Raw genomic sequence first — 24,829 nt, 5'->3', positions numbered from 1 at the left:
ACCCATGGAGCTGTGTAAGCATGCGAAGGCAGCAAAATATCAGCTAAATTTGAAGTTGTGACACCGAAAATATTATTAATAACCTTTTAAATCTGAAGGGAGATCTAAACGGATCCCCACACGATCAGAGGGCAAGACGGTGATTACTCATTGTTATTAAAAAAATGACTTAGATTCGAACATGTTGTGATATTTAGAAATATAAAAAAGTCAATTAATTGTCCATAATATTGCTATTTTATTTTTTCAAAGAAATGTTTGTTAAAAGAAAATGCATAGCACTAGCTGGATTTGAACAGCCAACCTCTCACTTAGAAGTCAGGCACTTAGACCATCACACCACTCACATGATGAGTGGAAAATTAAATATTTTCGTTTTCAAAGAATGTGGACCAGGGTAATACTTTGAGTTTACAGCTTGTCCAAGGTCATTCGTTATGAATACTATTAGTAATATCTTTGGTAAAGACTTTGATGGTGACAGCTCAAACGCTGTACATGAGAGGTTGAGCTTTATTAGCTCCACCTTGCGGAAATTCCAGATACTATTATTTTACTTGCGGTACCATGTGGTATTATGCAAGAATATACGGTATTAATACAGTATTATACGGTAACTTGAGTTATACCGCGACAAGCGTTATAACGCAGTATCGCCCGGTTGTTTTGAATGGCTGCTTCTGTAACTCCACCTGGCGGTTTTATAAGGTGATTCCGGATACTATTAACATAATCTAATTTCCAAGAGGTAAAATGTGGTATGACCTGAAATGAATTGTTATGACGCATGTTTGATGCAACATGCCCACCGCGTTGTACCGCAGTGTACCCCGCTTATTTTGAATGGCTGCATCTGTAGGACAAAATATTTAATCTCTGCATCAAAGCATGAAAAATGATGTTGGAAGCCTTTATCATTGGATAAATTGAAAGCACTGGTCAGTTGAATTTACAGATTATTTTAAGAGCTCATCTCACATTGATTGAAACACTTGTGTGTGTGTTTTTTTTAAGTATGAATACTTATTCAATCAGTTATTTTCTGGTTTATATCCATAATTCATTTGGCAGGATCTGTAGAATTGGCTACACTTTGATATTATAAAGTATTTTGTGCAGATCAATGGCATAAAATCCCAATTAAATACTCAATTATTCCATATAGTAACCCAATAATAGATAAATATATCCAACGGGAGTGAATACTTTTGATAGATAATGTATTAATTATATAAATAATGAGAAAGCAGCAGAGTGAATTCTGAGGTTTACAGAAATATTTGGGCCATTATTTTGAAGAAATGACTTCCATCATCACCATCAGAATGACAGTGACCCGAAACACACCATCCCAGCAAACCTCGAGTTATCTCAGCCAGTCCAAGTCAAATCCAATTGAGCAGCATTTAATATAATGGGGGGGGGGATAGAAAGAATGGACAAAACTATCCTGTTTTGCTCATTAAAACATCTTATTAAAGCATCTCAAGTGATTACGTTTTTAACTTAAAGTGGATGTGTCTCGGTACTTATGTTGACTTGAAATCAATGGAACACAAAGTAAGTTGTTGTTATAATCTGATCAAACGTATGCATAACTTACCCAGAAATAACATATGGACGATTTACCAGGAATAAAATAACTCCCCAGAGTTATGCAAGATTTACATAAATCCAATATTATGTAAAATCCTGACCTGGGCAAAATAAAGACTTATTAAATATGAATTTTCTTTTAGCTTTATTTACACATTTTAACAGACAGCCTCCAAGTAAAAACCAAATGCTCCTACCTTCTGAAAGTACAAACTGAAAACCTTGAAAAATGGGCTGAATTATTCTAATTATTTCCATAATCTTAGATGTAGAAGTCAGACATGTTGGTCTGTAATCACACTTGGGTCAGTTTCCTCACTCTTCTTGTGGCTGGGCTCTATACTGGCAGTGAGCCTGACTGGAGCAGCTGTTGGCTCATCAGAACCCCTTCACTGCAGAATGTTATTGTGCTCTTCTGCCATGCCTTCCTGATTTTCTTGTTGAATAACCTCATGCCTTATAGGAGAGTCAGGGCAAGCTATAGGATCACCTTGTATTCTGCATTTTACTGAATACTCTGGTGAGATTCTGCCTTGTTAGAGTATTCATTAATTTTAATTGATTAAAAAAACAATATAATCATTTTGTACAGGTTAGTAATTTTTAAGTTAAAATAAAGTTTCCTTAACTCAGTATATCTTGTGGAGAAGGGGACACAGAATCTCAGTCTGGTTACCAAAAAAAAAATTGTTCAAATATTTAGTTGTAAGTTTACAGTTTTCTTTCCTACTGATGGCAGAGCTGAAATCCGATGGAAGTAGATCCCAGACACAGTCCAATGTTTTAAGCAAGCCTTCCTTCAAGCCAATTGAAAAGCAGTTCAAAAGGCTTACACATTAAGCACTAATACCTTCAACACTGTGCTATGGTTTACCTGTTCTAGAGAATTACCTTTATCAGTTCATGTGATATGAATGTCATGAATGTGAACTCAACAATCTCTCCTTTCTGGTGTGAGATAATAGCAATTTATTTAGGTTCTAGGACTCACAGAATACAAAGAGATTTCACTTCTGACAGCTTAGTCTTTCCTGTTGTACATGCAAAGATGTTCTTTCTATCCAAGATCCAAAACTGTATGAGATGTATCCGATTTGTTTGACTTTTAGTGCTGTCCTAAAATTATACAATCATTATTTTCATTTGAACTAACCTTTCATTTTTTTAATAATCCTGTCCTGTTGTATATTGAATCGACAAAACACTGTGATTAATGAATACAAAGTTTTGCTATTTTTTACTGGTGCTTGTACTGTATTACAGGGGTTGTCATGCATTAAGATTCCAAAACAAAAAAAAAATAAAATTTCTGAAAAATTCTCACTGAACTTAATGAACATAAAAGGTATCAGTCATTCACTTGAGAACTATACATGTGTTTATAAAGACACATTGTGTACATCTTTAAACATTGATATTCACAGGCTAAGTTTTTTTTTTAACGTGCTTTATGCTGTTGGAGTAAAGCACTTAAAATGTTTTCATTTAGGGTCTGATGATATAAGCAAGACTGTGTTTTCTGAACTTGGCACCCTTCACCTGGACCCTTTGCTTAAAGACTCCTTGAAGGTAATTGTCATTAAATTAAAAAACTTCTTATTGAATTGTTTGGTCCACCGGTTTACTGAAAGAGCTGTTACAGAATAGTGGTACTATTGATACAGATGCAGCCATTCAAAATGCGCGGTACAAACCCGCGGTACGGTAATCTACCCACAAGCCACCGCAGGGCACCGCGGTAAGTGATTGGCTGGCCAAAATGACCGACAGGGGCACTCGTGGTGCATTGGTTGGTAGTGAAAAGATTTATTTCATTTAATGTCTTTACTGTGCACATTTTAATCCGCTTAGTTTTGAATATTTCTATGTAATTTTACCACTAATGGGAAATTTTAGTAGCTGAGCATAAAAAGAAGAGGAGCATAACGCATCTGAAGGTCATAAACGATATTAATTTAGGAACATAAACATTACTGTATGTACGTAAACTTTACTGTGTATGGCTGGTCTTGGTAGTTTAAAGAAAAAATACACACCAGTCTTCCATTTCTCCCTAAACATTTTAAGCATGAAAGTTTTATGAAACGGTACCCAAATATGTGATTGCTGTATAGGATGAATTTTAATCTTAAAAAATTATTTAACACGAAAATTAAGCTGTTTACATCTTCCGCCTGAGAACAGTCACCCGTTGCTACCCAACGCAGAAACACAGCCACTAACTAGCAAAGAGAGGACATTAGCTAGCCAATATGATAAAGAAATAAATGATTATTTTGTTTATTTCTTTTGCACATTTATTTGAACATTTCCATCGATTGTACAAGCACTTGTAAACTGTCCAATCCCTAGTTCATCAGGCATTTTCTTTTATGCTGCGGGCATTCTCCCGGTCTGGTGCCGGTCTGTGTCTTCTAGGATATAATGCCAGCGAACTCTTGTTTTTATGTCCACTATAACAGACAATCTCCTTTGCTTTTAACCGAGCGTCTAACCCCTCTGATTGGAGAAAAAAGACGTGCTGGCTTGCTATACATACTGTACCAGGAAGATGATTTCTTTCTATTCGAAACGTGTATTTTAAAAGTTTAAGAAGTAAAAACCTTACAGCGTACACAGATTTCTAAACTGATCAGGATCGTTATCTTTGTCTTATCCATATTGTTCACCACTCTGTCCAGCAAATTAATAATAAACTTTATTTTATATAGCATTTTAAACTAATAAGTAATTAGATTGCTTATAAACCTAATCACTTTTTCTACATAAACACAGCGTACTTGCTCTCTGAAAATGCTTTTTCTTTTTATTTAGGCTCAGATTTCAACTATAGATTGTATTATTATAAACTTTCTTGGAAAAATGTTTTTTATGTAAACCATGTTTGCTATTAATTCATTTAGGGCTAGAATATGTTCATTGTCTTCCAATCGAGTCGAGTTGACATTAAAAGCTTGCCACGCCCGGACTGTTACACCAACGCATTAGCATGTTAAAGCGATTTCATTGAGGAGCCTAGCTTTCTTAACTAGTAAGTACTGTACTTCCTTGGTTTTGGAGGGGGAAGTGTCTTTCGCTAGAAATCTCGCCCCCTTCTACTTTGAAAATACCTGTGAAACCGGTTTAATTCGTCACAGCCAGCACTCCCGCAGAGAGAGGTGTTGTACTCGTTAAAGCAGAAACTTCTTGTATTTTCCGATGACATACAAGTGGAAAGATTACAGATTTTAATCGGCTTTTTTCTGAACCAGGGAAAATCTGATCATGTTTCTCTATAACAATAAAAAACTTTATTTTACATATCACCTTTAAAAGTGGCATCTCAAAGCAATACAGTAGATGGAAACCACAGATTACAGAGTAAATACCCAGACAAACGCAAACGCGTTTTTAATAAAATTATTTTATTCATTCAGCAGAGAGAGAGAGAGAGAGAGAGAGAGAGAGAGAGAGAGAGAGAGAGAGAGAGAGAGCGTAAAACCTGGGCGTAACAGCTGTTCCTATTTCTGATCACTTGCTCTCTGGATAAACGTCTCACCTGTCCTGTTCTTTGTTTTCCTAATTTGCTGATTATGCCTTCTGCGATCCACTCCTGCCCTCACACCTAAAGAAGACTATATTAAATTTCTTTGCGCGGTCCATTGTGCAATTAACCCTTGTATGTGCTGTCCTTAAGGTGATATCACATAAAGGTGATATGTAAAATAATGTTTTTTATTATTGTTATAGAGAAACATGATCAGATTTTCCCCAGTTCAGAAAAAAAGATCTAAAGTATACTAGTTTGTCACTAGTATACTTTTAATACAGTCTTTGCTGTGCTCTAGAGGATCCTTGTGATATTTCGGGATCTGGTTGAATGATAAGTGTCGCAGTTTAAATAATTTTCGTAGTTGGAAATTATTAAACGCTCTGTTAAAAGCAAGAGAGTTTTTGTGTCCGTTACAGTAAAAGAAAATGCCTGAAAGAGTAAGGCTTGGACAGATTCCAAGTGCATTTTTGCAATTTACGTTGCATTGTGCATTGTGCTGCTGTAATACAGTTTAAAATAATTAAAACTCTAAACTCTATCAGCTTTATTTATGGGTTGCAATTTTAAAAAAGTCAAAAAATGCAATGCAATTTAGAGCTTTCTGGCAAGAGGAGACACCCAAATTAATAATGTAACATGACACTGTTTGTGCATGAACAAGGTTATACTGCTATTTCCTTAGATACACGATTAAAAAAAAAACATTTAGATCCTTGGCGGAACACATTTCATAAGAATCAGTGCTTTTATATATTGCCTTTAAAGGTGGCTTCTCAAAACGCTTTACAGGATTAAAACAACAATAACAGCAACAACAACAATATTGTATTTCATTGCACTTTGACAGATCGTCCTTAAATCAATTGTTGACTTTTCTCTCTTTACTACTGAACTTGTTTGGATTGACTGAGCTCCGTTCTGTACCACACAATGATCCCCCCAGAGTCTCTGCCCCGGGTGATTTGGTTTTTTTTTGACAGAGGGTAAAAAACTCTCTCTCTCGCTTGCCCTCCCCCCCATGTATTGTCTGTTTTTTTTGTGCTGTCCTTTGACAAAACAAGGCTCGCCAGATAATGTGAATCTAAACCTGTTTTTCTAGCTTTTAAAGTCGTGCAATGTGTAAGCGGGAACACATCATTATATCTTACATATGAAAAATACATAATATAGCTCCCAAACAAACGCAAACGTGTTTTTAATAAGATGCTTTAATTCACTCATAATCCGACAATTTCAGGAAGACTAAGGGAGGACTAAAGGAATTGTCATCTGTTGTTGAAGCTCTGTGAGCTCGGTGACTTTGAGACCACTTGTTATCCCAGGTTGTTTGAATTGCCACAATTCAAATAGAGAAAAAAGAGCTGACTGACAAGATTTATGATGCGGCTGTTAATGTTGGATTTAAAAAAAACACTTTGCCCGAAGTTTGTTGCATTGCTTGAAAAATAACTTTATTTCGAGAGACTGGATAAGTAATTTGAGTGTTTTTTTTTACTTCCTGAAAAACAACTAATAATTTAACTATATGTGCAAATGTTTTATGATATGTCGCTGTTGTGAATGTCTGTGGACATGTGCTGGCTGGACAGGAGGCTCTACTGTACACAGAGAGGGGCGGGAGGGGGGGACAAGCCGATACATACTCATACATACTCATAGAGTTTGATTAATAGGGAATATAATTAATAGGGAATATAATATAAAAATATAGTACTAAAAATAAGATACACTCTACAGACATTCACAACAGCGACTGTCAGAAGATAGGACACAGCGGCTCAGACACCCGCTGAATAGAAAGGGGCACTTTAATGTTCTGTAAGGCTAATACTAAAGCCAATACTTTAATATTCTTTTCTGTATGTTTAACAATAGTGGTTACTGGCCTAATTCGGCCCTGCTCCCGTTGTTAGGTGTTAATGTGTTGTTGTTAAGTGTGAATTTGTACCTGTTTCCCTGAGGTCTGGCTTTTTTTCTGGAAAACCATAACTCTGGTCTTATCCAGATTCACTGTCAGCGCCCAGGTCTGACAGTGCTGCTCCAGCAGTGCCAGGTTCTGCCGCAGCCTCTGTTCTGTGGGCGACAGCAGGACCAGGTCGTCTGCAAAGAGCAGGAACTCGATTTCTGTAATTAATGCAGATCAGTAAATCAAGGGACAAAACAATTACTGCGCCCGGCTCCTCAATGGGCTTTGACGTGCTCATGCGTTGATTTAACAGTCCGGGTGTGGCAATGTTTTTTATTATTGTTACAGAGAAACATGATCAGTGTCGCAGTTTAAATAATTTTCGTAGTTAGAAATTATGAAACGCTCTGTTAAAAGCAAGGGAGTTTTTATGTCCGTTGCAGTAAAAGAAAATGCCTGACAAAGTAGGGCTTGGACAGATTCCAAGTGCATTTTTGCAATTTACGTTGCATTGTCCATTGTGCTGCTGTAATACAGTTTAAATAATTCAAAGTCTAAACAGTATCAGCTTTATTTATGGGTTGCAATTTTAAAAAAGCCAAAAACCGCACTCAAAATGCAATTTAGAGCTTTCTGGCAAGAGGAGACACCCAAATTAATAATGTAACATGCCACTGTTTGTGCATGAACAAGGTTATACTGCTATTTCCTTAGATACGCGATTAAAAAAAAACATTTTTGAATCCCTGGCAGAACACATGCCATAAGAATCAGCGCTTTTATATATCGCCTTTAAAGGTGGCTTCTCAAAACGCCTTACAGGATAAAAACAGCAATAACAGCAACAACAATATTGTATTTCATTGCACTTTGAAAACCAAGTAATACCTTAACTATATGTGCAAACGTTTTATGATATGTCGCTGTTGTGAATGTCTGTGGAGTGTATCTTATTTGCCTGTCTGTCCTGGCTCTCTCGCTCGCCCTCCTCCCTCTCTCCCTCAATTCAATTCAATTCAATTCAAGGTGCTTTATTAGCATGACAGATGGATACAATCAGTGTTGGGTATTTACTTTGCTTTGAGATGCCACTTTTAAAGGTGATAAATAAAATCAAGGCTTTAACTTGCTTTAACTCCGCAAGTCTGAGTTCTCGTGTCTGTCCTATCCGAACTTGAAAGTATTACAATATGTATCTTTATAGCAGGTGGTGTACAGCTTTTTAGTATAGATTACACTTTTCTAAAATGTATTTAAAAAATAAAAAAAGATTACAATCTAATCTTCCCACGTTTGATCCCAAGATCCCAAGAAAAATCTAAACGGGGAGAAAGCTATGCTGAAAGTTTATTAAGATACTTAGAAGACAAAGATATCAATTTATGTTGCATTTGTCTGATTGTGAATCAAAAAACACATATATTTAAACCCGCGTTTGCGATTTAAATCAAAACGCGATTTAAATCAATATAAATGTTTATATTGTAACGCCTAGGTGACTATTCATTGTTATTAAAATGACTTAAATTCGATCATGTTGTGATATTTAGAAATATAAATTTGTTTGGTGCGAGTGAGGTTTTATTTAATCTCTGACGCAGGGAAACGTTTCATTTTTTCAAAGAAATGTTTGTTAAAGGAAATTTATGGCTCCAATGGGATTCAATCACAGACCATGTGACATGGGAGTTAGGAACCTAACCCACTGCGCCACCAGCAAGGTCACATGCAGAGTGCTGAAAAAGCACTACAGAAACATTATCAACAGACAATGTACAGCGTGTATTATTCTTGTGTTGCGGTACATGAATATAATTATATCGTTATTAATTTCTTTAGATACGCAATTCCATATAATATTCCCTTTTAATCAAATTCTAAAAGTATGCTTCTTGACTCCGGTATCACGTTAGTTAAAGACTTCGATGCTTAAAATGTTTAGGGAGAAATGGAATATTGGTTTGTATTTTTTCTTTAAAGTACCAAGACCAGCCATATACTGTATGTTTATGTTCCAAAATTAATATCGTTTATGGCCTTCACACGCGTTGCAGTATTCTCCTATTCTTTTTATGCTCAGCTACTAAGATTTCCCTTCAGTGGTAAAATTCCATATAAATATTAAATACTAAAACGGACACCATAAAGACGTTTACTGTAAATCTTTCTACGACAGACCAACGGACCACAAGTGTCCCTGTTGGTCAACCAATCACGTACCGTGGTACCGCGCGTCATCGTGCGTCACAATGCGCGACGCCGTAGCCACATACCTCTGGTACGTGTCTGTACCGCGCACTTTGAATGGCTGCATCTGTATGTTTTCTTTAAAGTACCGAGACCAGCCATATACTGTATGTTTAAGTTCCAAAATTAATATCATTTATGGCCTTCACACGCATTACAGTATGCTCCTATTCTTTTTATGCTCAGGCACTAAGATTTCCCTTCAATGGTAAAATTCCATATAAATATTCAATACTTAAACGGGCACAGTAAAGACATTAAATATACATATACATACTGTATACAGTACAGTTTGCATATGGTAATATGTTTATGTTCCTAAATCAATCTCTTTTATGAGCATGTGAAAGGCATGGTGAATCACTGTACTTTGCATTATTGGAAACAAATGCGTGATTGCGAAATGCTGTGGTGTTACTTTTACAAAGACGGTCAATGAAAAAAAGAATCTGGACAAAGGCAATACTTTGTTTACAGCTTGTCCAAGGTCATTCATTATTAATACTATTAGTAATATCTTCGTTAAAGACTTTGATGGCGACAGTTCAAACATGAGAGGTTGAGCTTTATTAACTCAGGAAATTCCGGATACTATTATTTTGCTTGCGGTATTATAGGAGAATTTACGGTAACTCGCGGTAGACCGCGTAAAGCGCACCACAAAATAATCCGGTATCGCCCGCGCATTTTAAATGGCTGCATCTGTATATAAATCACAACGTCTTTCACTAGTACAAACTTATGTGCAAAAATTGCTTTGGAAAATAAGATGCACAACATAAAGCATTGGAGAAATGCAAGAACACATTAAGAAACAGTCTCATGACTTGAATGATCTCCTAATTTTGCAGTGCAGTGTTTTGTCACTGTCACTTATTAACGTCCATTGTCGTGGAATTTAACTATCAAGGAAGCCACAAGAGAGAGTTCTCACCTGAGTAAGGTCTTTATTTCAATATTGCAATATTGGGAGCCCTGCTGCCACTTCGCCAAGTGCAACCAGAGACTCAATTTGTTACAAGCAGTACAGGGTTTTTATAAGACGTTGCGCTGTAAAAAAGTTCAGCACTTGGTCCCTTCTAAAACTTCCCCTTTCTCTAAGAGAAAACAGATTACATCATAGAGCGAGAGAAGAAAAACTAGATTTGTTATTCAAAGCTTATCAGTTACTTTCAGCTAATTCTAATGACCCAGACAGCATATATTGTTTTGGTACATTGTCTTCTAAACTAACCTAAACAGTGTACTTTGTTGACGAACTGTTTTCTAAAATTCTGCACGTACTGTAGCATAGCAGTTATATCCTTGAAATATTATCTAAAAGCACCAATATATTTTTTTGCAAAGCTCTCTACATTTTTAAGAATCAATTAACTCATTAGATTTCCACTACAATTCCCTCCTTTTTATTCTTGAAAATGATTAAAAGTTAGATTCTTCATATGGACTCCCAGGAGGCTCCCATACTTCAGATTCTTCCGTTATTATCAGAACATACTGATGCGCAAACATATTAATTACCATATTTCAAAGCATTGGAATAATATATTTTGTACAGCAACACAAAAACAGAAATACAAGTATCACAGCTACTATAATCGGTGTTAGTAACTTAAAGAAAAACATTCCCCCTGGCCCAAACAGTGATTCTAACCAGGAGAGAAATGGGTGAGGCTGTAGAATGAGGCATTAAAGCACATACATAACAAGATGCATTAAATTTCTTTAACTTTACAGTATGATTTATAAATTTGTACCACAAATTACTCATATCCCCCTCATTATCAGTTTCATTCAGCCAGTTTGTATACAAAGAGGCTTCGCGTTTAGATTCTTCCTCTTTCTGGGTGGTGACAGGCTTCCACATAAAAAGGAAAAAGGCTGTGCACATCAGTCCCAAGCATGTGATCCCCATCTATCCCTGTGGAGACATCACTCCTGCGCTTTGCTCAGTTCGTTTGTGACCTTTTTACAGTGGGAAGCATGAATTCAGGGCACCTGGCACGGCCCCCTCCACCTGAGCGAACACCACCTCTTTTTCCTGTCTTTCACCAGAATCCAGTCTACTTATTCACGCATTAGTTCTTACAGCACAGGTAAATCCCTGTGGGCTGGAGCCCAGCATTTTTCTTAGGGGTTTTTTACAAGATTGGTCAACAGCTGGGTAATAACTCTTAGAAAAATCTACACATTGTTCCACTGCCTCAGCTGTGCCGTTTTGCAGAACAATTCTAGCTGAAGTTGTAAAATTTCTCTTTGGTCCGTTCCTGCAAAACATCTTATTATAAACAAACAAACCATAATAATAATGTGCATCTATGGGAATCACTCCCAAGTGTAACTCCCCTTAAAACTATATTGTTCTACCCATCAGGTTCTGCCACTAGATAGGAGAACCTTTCTCTACAATTTTTTTTACCTTCATGATCCCTTCAGGGCGTACAATTAGCACAGAAGCAGCAGCTTTAGTCCACATGTTTTTCAAGCAGGATATTAACAGTATGATCATAACGAATAATACCAGACACACAAATATGTATTGAACCAGAGACCCTCTCCAGGTTCCTAGCACAGACTGTAGCCATGCACCAATGCCCCAGTCATCTGGATTATAATTGTGATATATATTTTTCAAAGATGTGCTTTGCTAAGTCATTAATTTGCTAATAATTGTCTAGAATACAAGTACTGTTTAGTCTTTGCTTACCTAAACAGCTGTCTATCACCCTAATAGAGATAGGCTTAAAACTGTGATTAAAGTGAGGAGCATACAGTTATTTCCATTTTAATATATCTGAGTTACACTCAGACTAAAAGCAGGGCTATTTACCCATGCCAATGAACCTAAATAATCACCTCTATCAAAGGGGATTACTCCCATGAGCATCTTTTATAGCAATACAATCCCAACATGAGCTCTGATTATTATTTGTGGCTGACTGATAAAGTATTGATTCCATATCCCCATTTTATCAAAGTAAAACTCATTACACTTAACAGGTACACTGTCGCCCCCCCTCAGGAAGCTCAACAAACACAGAAACACTGACAATATAATAATTAATGTTCACTCAGTCTCTGGTGCAGTGGTTCGGTGTCGGCGCAATGCGTAGATCCAGCGATCTCGTCCTGTCACTCAGATGGCAGAGTCGATAGTCAGTTGCACTTGATATGGTCCCTCCCCAGCGGGGTTGCAACATCTGGCAGGGTATATCATCCTCACCCACACCCACTCGCCAGGTATCAGGTCATATCTTCCCTCTACTGGAGGTCTCCAAGCGTCCAGCACCTGTCCACCACTTCAATTAACAACCTACAATACTACAATAGAGAATCAGCAAATTCAACAATCCATTAGCCAAATTCATCCCTCCAGGAAGTTTTGTTGATTGGCTTGTGATAATATCAAACAGGCTCTATTACACAGTTCTGTTTGATCCAGCCCGCATTCCATGGTGTTCCTTCAGTCTGATGTCTAGTCGATCTTTTAGAGTTCTGTTCCTTCATTCCACTGTTCCAGCAGACTGAGGGTGATCTCAGTCCATCTCACCCCGAATAATCCAGCCACAGCCTGTCCCTTGATCATAATACAAGCGGTAGGGCAGTGCCCACCGAGGGCTTATCTCCATGCCTCCTGCACCAGCACAACAGCTCACGACCCATTTCTTTCACTTACATACAGATTACATACAGATGATCCGTCTGAGGGAATCCAGTCCAGGGCCAGTGCCTGCAAGAAAGCTTGTTTCAAAACATCAAAAACGGTTTCTGCTGCAGGGGTCAAGGCAATTTTGTCTTTAGACTGCACTACCCCCCTCAAACCAATATGTCACTAGACAAGCTCGTTCTGAGAAGGCATTCACCCTGGCTTTATCATGTAGTTGGTTTTATACTCCTTTTTTTTTCCTCTCAAGATCCAATACTTGGAGTAGCCCGGCCTTATGGATTCCCTCATTAGGTAAAACAATCACAATATCACATAACTCTTTCGAGGTAGTTCACATAAATGCTATTTCATACAGAAATTCCTTATAAAATGCTGCAGTCTGGGCCTAAAATAGGTCTGGGGTGTCCCCCACCCACATCAGTAGTTGAAACTGTACATATTTTCCCAAGCAGACTGTGACAGCTTACATTTGCTTTAAACACAACCCTTGCACTCCTTCTCCTGTAGCCTCCTGTTATCCGTTAGAAAACGTTATATCACATCTTTATGCTGTTTTAGTCTAAAAACAGGACAGCTGTGCTCCTGTGCCCCACAGTTACTGCACACTGTAAGATTATTTCACTTTTATTTAAATCCTGAGATAAATTTAGGAAGGCTACAGAGGGGTTTACTAGATTAAAACTGTTAGTTCACACACGGCTCTCGTTTCAGCTTCTGACAAGTTCTTTAATTGTGAAATCAAGCGTCTTACAATTTCTCCAAAAAACACATTTTTTTTTTAGTAACTGCACACCAGCTTATTAGTAGTTTTGTCTTTGAGGTTTTATATCTCATTATAACATTAAAGTCGCACAATAATTTCGACAAACTGGCGGCTCCCTTTTCTCCTCCTTGGGAGTCTTTTTACCACCCATTTGCAGCGCTCGCACTTCTGCATGCATGCTTCGCGAGTTATTAAATCACATCTGTCTCTGTTTGTAATATCAGGAAAGCATAGTTGCACATTCTTGGCAACATCAGGTTTTAACCCACTCAAGTAAATTTGTTTTATTACTGTGGAAGTATCTTTATTCACTTCCTTTTCATCGGCTAACCCCGAGTATACTATCCATAAAGCTATAAACCTTTCTGTAAAATCTGAAAACATCCTCACTTCCTTCTGCTGACATGCTGTTACTTTTCTCTAATCAGTTTTCGGTGGGAAATGCTCTTTCAAAAATCTCCACACTAATTCCCACCCTTCTCCCAGATTCTCTCTTAAGGCGTTCTATTTCTTCTTTTGCTTTTTCTTTTTCTACATATACAACTTCGTTTCGTTCAGCCATTGCTTTTAGTTTTTCCATCTGGGATTTTTCCGTCTTATCTATGATATTCTGTTGAATTCTCAAATATTCCTCTAAATATTTTTATCCAAAGGTTCATACACTTTTCTACATTCCTGTTCAGCCTAAATTCCGTCTGACAGTCAATATTTCTTTTAAGTTTCACTTTGGATTAATCAAACTTTTTTTCCCTTCACACCAAACCATTTTCACGTCTCCCACGCGCCCCGCGGAATCCCCCAGTCGAGACAAACTGACGAACTATCACAATACGGGAACACGGACCAGGTTCGAAATCCTGGCTTTAAACACACAGTTGAATCGAGTTACCATTTTCGGCTCTTCTGCGAGTACAGTTCTAGTTGCTACCTTCAGCCGTACTGCAGTCGTGTACCAGGATGCAACACCTGGATTTTTTCGCACGGGCAGGGCGAGATGCTATTCCTTCAGCAATCCCTCCTTTTCTACCCCACCTTCACAAAGCAGGCATCTAAAACACATACACCATTAACTCATTTTTTCTGTTGTACTCGCTTCAGCTTCAGGAAAACCCTGAACCCACCACAGCAACATGGAGAGGACAAGGGACTTTTTAGAAAAGAGGAGTCCTTACCTCTTTTTAGAAGCGGCCGCCTAACTTTTCCTCTCCATGTTCGTGTGGTTTAATTTAGATGGATAATCATTTGGGTCACGTATCCGCCAATCTGCCTCCTCCTTTTTAGAGGACGTTGTAAACCTTTAGGAACAATATGATCTAGCAACAAGGTTATGTCACTGTAATTAGGCTTAAGACAATCAAGAACAAGGCGCTTGCCTTTCTTCTAAATTCTTTACGATCATCAGGCAATTAAGGAAAAGACTTAACTAATGCAAATAATTCACTAGGAGACCAATGTCAATGTACTGTACATATGCTGGAGTTCCTTCTGGACCTGGAAAAGTGCACATTGGTATTTCACAAACAAGTGGCTCCGGACCGCTTTCTAATTTCGGTGGAGACTTTTTCTTTTTAGTACGCATGGCCATGACTTTAGCTGCAGCTTGCTGTTCTTTAGTTTCAAGACTAGTCTTTTTTTAAGCTTCCCATTATTTCTGTGATTCCTCTTTCCATTAAATAAGTTTTCCAATTCATTTTCTTTCATTTCTTCTCCTTCTCTTCTAAGTTTCCCCTTCTTCAGGAAACTTCTTTTTCCTAATTCAACTTTCCTCTGTCCATTCTGATTCACTTACAAAGATCCTTCATAGTTATGGGCCCCTAATTATCATATATAAATTATGTGCAAGTTCCCTTACACCTTTTACCCTAGCTTTACAGTTCATGAACATAATTTTTTTCCCTAACCCAGGCTAGGTTTCTCCGAATTTGTCGTACATGTACTTTTGCTGGACTGCTCGGTCCCATTTTCGTCTTTGAATTTTAATTTCCCATTTTTACCGATCGGTGCCTTACTTTAGAACCTTATCACATTAACTACTCCGCAGAGCAAAAACCACACGTCTGTGTTAAGATAAGTTCTTTATATGAGTCCCAGACTCATCAAACCCGCGTGAGAACACCCCTGTGGCTCGCTTCTCAAACTATTAATTTTAAAGGATCACTTACTGACGTCAGACAGCTGCCAATTCTCCAGACGCGTCTCTGGAAGGATAAACAGTTTATCCTCCGAGGTTCGTCCAATTTGCTAAAATTGTCCGGGTCCGGATGGAGTTTCAGCAGCCGTTCGCGTTCAGGTTTGTGATCCCGGACGAGCCCCCAAACTGTCGTGGAATTTAACTATCAAGGAAGCCACAAGAGAGAGTTCTCACCTGAGTAAGGTCTTTATTTCAATATTGCAATATTGGGAGCCCTGCTGCCACTTCGCCAAGTGCAACCAGAGACTCAATTTGTTACAAGCAGTACAGGGTTTTTATAAGACGTTGCGCTGTAAAAAAGTTCAGCACTTGGTCCCTTCTAAAACTTCCCCTTTCTCTAAGAGAAAACAGATTACATCATAGAGCGAGAGAAGAAAAACTAGATTTGTTATTCAAAGCTTATCAGTTACTTTCAGCTAATTCTAATGACCCAGACAGCATATATTGTTTTGGTACATTGTCTTCTAAACTAACCTAAACAGTGTACTTTGTTGACGAACTGTTTTCTAAAATTCTGCACGTACTGTAGCATAGCAGTTATATCCTTGAAATATTATCTAAAAGCACCAATATATTTTTTTGCAAAGCTCTCTACATTTTTAAGAATCAATTAACTCATTAGATTTCCACTACAGTAGACCACAGATTTTGCTTTTAATTATCTTGCAGTCTGTGGGAGAAATTGTTTTGAAATTGGAATTTACATGAGCTAGAGTTTACAGTTTTTCAGGGTTGAACCTAATTTACTCTCCAACTTTTTTGGAAAAAAGCTAAATATTTTAGAGGCCACAGCACACCAAATTTATATATTAGTGTAATAAAAAATGTATATGCTTTTTTATAATATGGTTTAGTCATAATAGATATAATAGGTCATGATTTTAAACATTTAACTCACAACGTAAAACAAATATCTGAATTTCACATTAATTAATCTGTGGAAGAATGTCAATACTTTTCTGAGGATGAATTAACAGACATAAACTGTTACACTAAGGAGAAATCAGCTGAATGGATCTACTATCACTATCTTACCATCATCACGGATTCACTGAATAATACTTTAGGTTCTTTGTCATTTTTTCCAAAACTGTAATTTATGATGTTTTAAATGAACACAACAGATCTGGTAATTGCATCTTAACGTAAAACATTTGAAAACACATAAAACTAAATCAGTATAAATATTTTATTTTTTTATTATGATAGCAGTTGGTACGCTATCAAAAAACTAAATAAACTGCATTTACCTTATTAATCACAAATTGGAAAAAAAAATTAAACCTGAAGGCACATGAAATCTGGTAAATATGTTCTGGATGTGGGTAAATAACGCAATGAGAAACCTAAATATAGTCTGATCAAGAACCATTGATCACAGGACCATTTTCAGGGTCCTGTTTTGTGTGTCGAAGTACATGAGATATCCAAATGGTACGAATAAGATACAATGTTTTATTATGTAGTAATGTTCTGTAAATGTATACTAATTGTATAATATATAATATCTAAAATAATTCTGATTCTTCTAGAGGTTGTATACAACTGTGTTCCTTTATGTTTAGTACAATGCATTGTTTTTTTTCTAATTTCTGTGTCTTTCAACAGAAATTCACATATTACACAGTCCTTCTGTACCACAAAAAGAAGATAGAAATTGACAACTTTGTGGGATCTATGAAAACCCTGGCAGAGGGCATTGAAAAAACCCACAAGGGCACTGCAGTAGGCAGCATTGTGGGAGCTGGTGTTGGAATTGCAGGATCAGCTGCTACTATTGGTGGGATACTACTTGCTCCCTTTACTGCTGGTGCCTCTTTAGCACTTACAGTTGGAGGGGTTGTTGCAGGAGTAAGCGGTGGTGCCACTGTCCTAGCCTCAGATATCACTAAGTACTTTGTTACCAAGAACAAGACAGATGATGCTAAAAAAATTCAGGAAGAAATACAGAAACACATGAGGGAGCTCCAAAACATAATTGAATATGTTGGCCAAATGATGAAAGTATTTAGAGAAGATCATGCTTCTTACATTGAAAATATGGCAAATAATATGCTGTGCCAGTGCTTCCAGGCTGTGAACTTACTTGGGCCTTTAGATGACATTATAGCTGCGGGGGCCAGCGTTGCAGGCCGCGTTGTCAGAGTGGCTGGTGGAATTCTTGCCGCAGCCACCATGATTTTTGATATAATAATCATTAAAAATAAAGCAAAGGAATTCAAAGATGGTTCTGAAATTGCTAAACAAATAAATCATTTGATAACAGATGTTGAAAAGGATCTCAATCGAATTGATGAGCACATACAAAAGTTTCAAAAACTAACTAGTACAATTTGCTGTGATAATTTTGAAGATCTTGCTTGACCTATCAAAAACAATGATTAAAAGAAATTACAAAAGGAGTAAGAGATCAACCGCACAAATTAAGAAAAAAAAAACACAAATCGAAAAGTACAGGAAATAATGCAGTAGAACTTCAAAATACTGTAGTATCCACAGCATTCGTCCACCCAAATTCCATGTAGAAGTAAAACAATCTTAAAGCATATTTGGTTCACAGTAAGATTCAGTTTCTAAAAGACACTTTGTCATGAAAGATGTCAATATCCACCAATGCAAATACGTTAATCGATGCACAGCACTCATCATGTTCTATTCACTGAACCTTTATGAATACTGTAAATAAATGAGTTAGTTATTGCATTGAATGTATCAAATGCTACTAAATTGGAAAACAACACAATGCATTCAATTCAATGACTGTAAAATAAATGCAAATCATTCAAATTAATACTACAGCATTTCCAGAAATTTCAAAAGTGATAATCAGACAAGCGAAGACATCAAAAGAAGAGACACGGTGTACGATACAAATGCTACAAAAGAAAGAAATGAGACTCTGGAAACTGTGTGAATGGATAATCTATTGTGAATCATGATGACACCATGCACTGAACCTTTAAACAACACTGCACTGTAGTCAGAAGGCTGCCTACACATCTGAAAGAGGACTTGCTATTACACAAAAAATTGAAGTCATTTAAGTCTGATAAAATCTTAATACAAATTGAAATTAATATTTAATATTCTCCTCTGTAATGACATTCAGAAATACTTCAGTCATGTATTTTGGATACATACTACCTGAACACAAGTTTAAAATTGTGTATTGAATATTGTTCCATTTCTGTTTAACCTAATTCAGATGTCTGTGAATAGAACATGCTTTATTTTGTAGCTTAGACAGATCGCTGTGACTGAATGTATACTGTTTTCCTCTGTAACATGTTTAATGTGTTTTTTAATAAGATATAAATGTGGGAGGTGGGAATGTAAACCAAGATACCCAGCCATGTTGTTAAAGTGGATTCATTGGCTATTTTCAGGAAACAGCTGGATGGAATCCTCAGATTATCTGTTTTTGATTATTGTTTGATGTTGTTAAATAAAGAACTATCTTTGAAATTAATAACAAAAGTATATGTGCTTTTTGCTGAATAGTTAATTCACTCGTACAACATTAAATACAGTGCTCAAGCTGATTTTGACATTTCATCAAATACAACTAGAATGGGGTTTTGTTTATTATTTTAATTATAATTTTGCCATTGAGACATATTTTAAAAAAGGCATCTTCCTCTCTTACTGTCTCTTCTTGTAAAAAAAAAACACTTTCTCCTATATAATAACTTCCATTTTGTCTCAATCTTATTCTAGTGTATTTCAAATCACCTTTTATAGATTTATAGAAATGTACTCATTTTTCATCAACAGAGGATACCCCAGCAGTGTGATTGACAGGGCCCTTGCCCGAGCCAAAAACACCCCCCGGACCATCAACCCGATCAGGAACTCCCGCCATAACAACCGCATTCCTTTGGTGCTTCCTTACCACCCTAACACACTTCCTATCCCCAGGACCATTAACCAGAACTTTTCCATCCTACAGGATGATCCCTCCATTGGGGCCCTCTTTTCTGATCGACCTATCATCTCATATCGCCGACCACCTAATCTGCTTAACCTCCTTGTTCACAGCTCCCTTGACCGCCCTCAGCAACCATCCACACCAGGCACTTTCCCTTGCAACAGAGCTCGCTGTATCACCTGCAAGTACACAGCCACCACCACACTCATTCAAGGCCCCTCAGGACAATTCCGGATCACCCAGACAGCATCTTGTACCTCCAGCAACCTTATTTACTGTATCTCTTGCAGTAAATGCCCAGCCATCTACATTGGGGAAACAGGAAGGAGACTCGGAGACCGCTTCAGAGAACACGTCAGGGCTGTGAAGATTAAAGATCTCTCCAAGCCCATTGTTTCTCATTTCACCTCTGATGGCCACGACCACTCTAATCTCTCCGTCTGTGTTCTCAAAGACGGTTTTCCGAACTCATACATCAGAAAGACCACCGAAACTAAAATTATTCTGCAGCTAGGATCACACATTCTCCCTTCCCTTAACGACAGATTACTGTTCTTTTAAATTTTCTCCATTCATTGGAAGTTTCATTTCACACCTCTCTGCACCCATTCTGACTTCACACCTCTTGATTGGCCTCTCTTTCTGTCCCCTGCTCCCGCCTCTCACTCCTCCTCCCTCTCAACCTTTGTTCTCCCGCTACTTTACCTTTGCCTACTGCCCTGTCTCTCTCACACCTGAAGAAGGCTCCACGGCCGAAACGTTGTGTTCTCTTTCTTCTTTTTTCCAGCATGGAATAAACCTATTACTTGTTCCTTTGCAGCCTACGCATGCTGACGCAGCTACCCACCTGAACTATTATAACATATTCAATGTTAAATTATATTAATAATGGAATAAAAATGTGAATAAGGAAACGTGAATACTGTCAACTGTTCAACCAGTTTAATTCAAAACATTTTATTCAGTGGGGCAATTTAACAGACGCCTCAAGTCTTAACACGAAATCATATAGATTGTAATTAAAATCGAGAATAACAAAGCGGTACCTGGTTGCATTTTTAGAAACCTTAGTTTGAATAAACAGGATCCCAGGTGCAAGTGACTTCATAACGTGAGAAGGCATTATGCTATATTTTTTATGCATCAGTTGAAGCCTTCTGAAGTCTCTCAAAAACATAAAAATGTAACATAATATCGTGTGGCATGATGGGCAACTGATTCTTTTAATTTTAAAGAAAATCAAAAATAAGAAAAAACGTGTCTGCCTAAAACAGACACTGCATGATTTTAAAATCTAAATAGCTAAAAACACTTAATCCAAAAATGGGTGATTTTCCTTGTGATCAGATTAGAATCTTTGTGTAAGATGCAATTTTTTAAATTTTTGAATTAAACATTTTAAACACATTTCATACAGATACAGTACAATCACATTCTCATTTCTTCCCATGGTATGAAGCAACTTAGCAGGTAGCTGAGAAAATAGTGCACTCACTGAGCTCAGTCAGAGCAGAGGTGGTGCTGTAAGAAGACTGTTCTGCAGCTTGCAGTGTTTATGGCACTGAGTGTGTCTGCCTTTAAAACATAGAAAAGGAATGTCAATCATTTAGTTTAACTTGAAATCTTTTAATTGTCATTAAACAGCTTTCTTACCAGTTAGTTTTATATTTGAAACCATCGTTAAACAAAACATTGTTGTACTTTCTAATGACATTACACATGGAAAGATGATACAGTTTAATCATTTTTATTTTTTTAAATACATTTTAGAAGAGTTTAATCTATACGAATATCACAGACTATTTTGGATTGTATTTCTGAATGTTAAGTCACAGTTCAATATTTTATATACATCTAAAAGTCAGGCATCAGGTGCATAACTATTAGTAATCAATAATTAGTATTAAAATTCTCACTGTGACAAATTGTTACACTTCCGCATCTTGTAAAAACATTAATTTGCAAAACTGTGTTCAAATATACATTAAATCCGACTATAAAAATAAGTAAACTATATTAACTTATAAAATAAAAAAGAAGGTAAAATATAATATAAAATTAAACCAGGGTTAATTTTTTTCTGTCTCTTGCTACTCTCTCTCACCCACTATGATTCAGACACAGAATGGTTAAAAATGGGAACAGGTCAGGCAGGCAGAGGGAAGGGGGAGGGGGGAGAAGGGAGGCGTCTTCCCACCTTTATGACTAAACTGCCAAAGAGAAAAGGCTTGAGAGACATACAGAGCCGAAAAAGTTTGGTGCCGTGTTCTTTGCTTTGGAAGAATTTTCACCTTGAATATTTGCCCACCAGCTGACACACCAGCTGACACACAGAACCAAACTGAATACAAAATGTACTTGCAAGAATAACGATTACAAACATTAAAAAAACATTGCTTTACACTGTTATACTGTACAGTGTAATAAAACAGTTTATGGTCACTACACTGTGAGTAATGCTGTTCACTAAACCTCTTTCCCACAATTTCACAGGGCAAGGTCACATAGCTCATTCAAAACTGGATATAATTTTGTCTTGCAAAAATTGTGATATTTGTCAACATATTTACTAAAACTCTCCATCACAGCAATCTCACTGTGTTAGTCTCACTGTACGCCCCAGTGCTCACTCAATGTTCACACTCCCAGTAAAATAAAAAAAACGTTTTCCACATTATCACCTCGCACCAGGGGGGAAGGAAAAGTGCCCGCTGTCATTTTTTTTCACTGACAGACGAAGTTGATTAAAAATCATTCAAAAGGGAGTGGTGTGTTAACACAAACTCTGCTTAACAGAGCCGCTTGTAAGAGAAAGGTGACTTTCTTCTAAACTAAATAAAGCTACAGTACAGACAGATTTTAAATTCTTCAAGCAAAATTAGCTGTTCGTCAAAATCTGCTATTTTGCAAGCAGTACACGACTTCTCAAAAGGTACCTTTTGTCTCTCGTGCAAACTCAACACAGATATATTTTTTATAATTCTAAAATTTGAATGGTATGCCTCAGGGTCTCATTTTAGTATTGTAGCAAATACGGTTTGCGCAGGAAAAACAAAATACCTTCCCCCCCTCCCAGATGGATCTCGCCTCCTGCTGTTCCAAAGCTGTATGGTTTCAAAGTATGTGTGAAATATCTCGTCTTACTCCAGTTATTAATCCGATCTATTTTTACTAATCCGGCTATGGAAAAAATATGGCCAAAAGGATCGCTGCAAAGGTTAAATTCCAAGCTGAAAAGACAAGACTCAACATGTTGTCTCTAACTCTTCAGTTTACAGTTCATCGATGGTCGTTCATTATTAATATTGTAACAAACGACAGGCATACAAATGGTACAAGCCGGTTGCAGCCACTAGTACTGAAGGATGTTTTCTGTAGCTCAGCTGAAAAAACCTTCTGTTAAGCAACACAGGAGACCTGGGTTTGAGCCCATGTGTTGAAGGGTGAACTGGGGCAGGAGCACTGAAGGCACAAGCCCAAGAATCTGAATTTGTTATAATGTTATTAATAATATATTCTGTATTGCATTTAAATTGGAATGTTTTTAGAAATATATATAACCTTTGTCCCTCCTTTAACTTAAAGAATTGCATGAAGAAATCCTAAATCACAAAACCATAACTTTTAATAATTAATCCAGATACACACACTCACACCAACATCATGCTATAATAGTGGACTATTTTTATATATTCGGCTATGTAAGAAACAAAGTAATTCTCTGATCGCGCTTTGAACCGTCTGGGTGCAGCTCACTACATTACCAACTACAAGGACAATATAATTTTTTTTTTAAAAGAAACGAATGTCAAACTGTTTCCTAAATGTCCACTTGTAATACTTTAGCTGCTTAGTTATACTATTCCATATTAATATAACAATCAAGTAATCAAGTGATGTTAAATCACTACAACATTTATCTTTTTACAATAACAAAAACTGGTGTTCTTACTACGTATTCTTAGAAAAGGATAAAACGTTATAGCTTTTTATGAAGTACAGAATATAAGATTAATAATGTTAGAACAAACACATTAAAACCAGAACCCATGTAAGTTACCAAGTTAAAGACTTTGATGCTGATACGTCCCAGTGTGTTTTTGTTATGTTCCACACTGCTGACCTTTGATTGTTCTCCCTCCCGCATTGGCCCACCATTACACCACTGTTTCAGTATGATGTCATCATCAATCAGCTTCTCAGCCAATCAGAGTGCATCTTATTCAGTATAAAACATGGTGGCTTTCAGAAGGAAGAGGCCTTTCGTTTGACTTCAATTCCGCTTGGCTTTGGTTATCGCTTCACTTTTGATTTTGCTTTGGCTTTGTTGGTTTCTGTTTGTTTCTTTGTACTTTTGTTTGTTTGTGTGTATATCCTTGTTTTGCCATTACCTTGCCCTAAGGTGTTATATGTTCACCTTTTGTGTTCCTTTGTACCCTGTTCCTGTTGATTACTCTCGTTTTCCCTTATTTGTATTCCTAGTTCACTCATGTTTTTGTGTGAGCTTTTGTGTATAAGGTTAGTTTAGGTTGTTGAGTAAATTCTACAAACTTAGTTGATTTTGTATTAGTAACACTAGTTTAGTACGGGTGAGTTCTGTTTGTCTTGTATGGTTTTGGGCAGACAGTGGAGGTTAACTAGGGTGTTGAAGATGCCGAAGACCGTGTGTTTTGGGTTTTCTTTTGTAGTCAGGTTAGCTTTCCCTCACTTTCCTAGCCAGCTCCATTTTGTTTGTTATTTTCTCTTCTTTGGCACCACTCTAGTTCCTGACCCCTATGTGTTATTGTCTTATTTCATACCAGTCACTTATTCAACTTAAAATCATCACTTTTTTACCGACCCTTAATATCACGCTTCCTAGTCCCTCACCAGAACCGACCTGCTTCCAAAAATTATCCTAAATGTTACACCCCTTTACCCCTAGACATTTGAGGTTGTAACAGATGCATAAAATATTCATGCATAATTAAAATATTTCTGATGAAGGTGGAGGGTTGTG

General features: G+C 37.1%; 1 protein-coding gene and 1 long non-coding RNA gene across 5 annotated transcripts in view; one reads left to right on the top strand and one right to left on the bottom strand.

Moving 5' to 3' along the window:
* The window catches only part of LOC138243112 (uncharacterized), a 39,444-nt gene extending 20,071 nt beyond the window's left edge, over positions 1 to 19,373 (top strand). For all 4 annotated transcript variants that reach the window (XR_011191970.1, XR_011191969.1, XR_011191972.1 and 1 more), the window contains 2 exons: positions 3,086 to 3,165; positions 17,511 to 19,373. This is a non-coding gene — a long non-coding RNA (uncharacterized lncRNA). The remainder of the gene's footprint in view (positions 1 to 3,085; positions 3,166 to 17,510) is intronic.
* The window catches only part of LOC138243434 (uncharacterized), a 421,149-nt gene that overhangs the window by 343,592 nt on the left and 52,728 nt on the right, over positions 1 to 24,829 (bottom strand). The gene's annotated exons all lie outside the window — the stretch shown is intronic.

The sequence above is a fragment of the Lepisosteus oculatus genome, chromosome 14, assembly GCF_040954835.1.
Source record: "Lepisosteus oculatus isolate fLepOcu1 chromosome 14, fLepOcu1.hap2, whole genome shotgun sequence".
In the NCBI taxonomy this organism is placed as follows: domain Eukaryota; kingdom Metazoa; phylum Chordata; class Actinopteri; order Semionotiformes; family Lepisosteidae; genus Lepisosteus; species Lepisosteus oculatus.
This window is presented reverse-complemented; position numbering and strand designations above follow the sequence as displayed.